This window comes from Rhagoletis pomonella, unplaced genomic scaffold, assembly GCF_013731165.1.
Source record: "Rhagoletis pomonella isolate Grant_MI unplaced genomic scaffold, Rhpom_1.0 Rhpom_scaffold_00003, whole genome shotgun sequence".
Classification (NCBI taxonomy): Eukaryota; Metazoa; Arthropoda; class Insecta; order Diptera; family Tephritidae; genus Rhagoletis; species Rhagoletis pomonella.
The window spans coordinates 2,452,047-2,453,638 of record NW_023458557.1 but is presented as its reverse complement, the minus strand read 5'-3'; positions in this window follow the sequence as shown (position 1 = coordinate 2,453,638).

Below are 1,592 nucleotides of genomic sequence, written 5' to 3'. Positions count from 1 at the left end.
TCACGACCTTTTTAGTGAGGATAGGGGCCGTATTAAACTCCCGGCCGATCTCTGCTCTATGCCGACCCAACAGACCTTACAGCGCTGGCCACTTTATATGAGGCCTCCGCTCTTAGCACTCCCTGAAGTCGACCACAGCCTTCAGTCCCTTCTTAATACGTGGGAGAAAGTAAAGTTGTTACATCACGAGTTTAGTCGAAGGTGGAAACAGGACTATATCAAGGATTTGAAGAAGAGATACAGATGGAAAATAACCAGGCAGAGCCGAAAATCGGTGACTGCGTTCTCATTGTTGACAATACTTTACCTCCCATTGAATTTCGTTTAGGCCGTATCGAAAGGTCACATCCCGGCAAAGACTAACATATTCAAGATTTCGATGTACGCACCCAATCTGGCACCCTTACTCGCCCCACAGTCAAAATATGCCCGTTTCCAGTGGGTGACACCCCTCTCCGACACTACCGCGTAGTAGCAGCAGCACTCCTACACCAACATCTCGAGCTAGCAATGGCGTTCCGATACCGGCACCCCGTACTCTACAAAAACTGCAGCAAGAGGCCATGATCATCGACTCGGTTCCTGACACTCAGCCCGAAGACGAGGGAAAGGACTATCTGCAATTCCGCTTATGTGCACGTCACCACACCTTGCGAGTATGCCACGTATTTCGCACGCCGACCGCACCGCAATGGAGTCACGCGCAACGTACATCAGCATCTTCAAAAGTTCCGGCACCTTAAGAACGTTCTTCAGACCGCACACATAGTGGGTAACATAGCACCTCGAGGAAGGGCGACACGGAATCTAGTTGAAGCGGCGATCCGAAAGCTACGGGAGGTGGAGCACAGTCTATCTGCCTAAGGCGTCTAGGGGCGGCAGTATGGTTAAACGAGTTACGCACGCCGTTTAACCCAACGCAACCATGAACTATTTTAGTGATGAGAAATGTCAATGGGGCTATCGATAGTATCGATGGTTTCATATTGCCGCCACTATCGAGTTTTTCTTAGCACTATCGATAGTTGTATATTTTGTTCACACTGTTTTTCAGTGCCAGTTTAAACTTAGAATAAGTAAACTGAGTTTAAATTGAACAGATGGCTTACATTTGATTGGCTGATCTTAGTTTAACCCAGCCTTAGATTTGGACTATAAAAGATACATATGTATAACATGTTTTTCGTTATAAAATGTGTTATTGAAAGACACGATCTCTTCTTGTTTTACACAAGCTCTGCGTTGTGAACTTCTTGTTTATACAAATAATCTTTATGTTTTTTTTTAGTTGTGAAGTGGTCATGTTTTGACACAACTTTATCTCCTTTTCCCCTACCTTTCCGATTATATTATGAGCCAAAACCGCACAGGTAGCCCATTTAGCTGGACATATACACGACTGAAGATCTATTTTGATCTAAGTCAAGCAGGAACCCGTTTTAAAGTTTCATTTTACAATGTCTTTTCCCATATTTGACGAGAAAAGCCATTGAATTTGACAAAGTGAAAACAAGCTTTCGATAGTATCGATACTATCGAATATTTTGAACTATCACTATCGAAACTATCGAATGTATACACTATCGATAGTT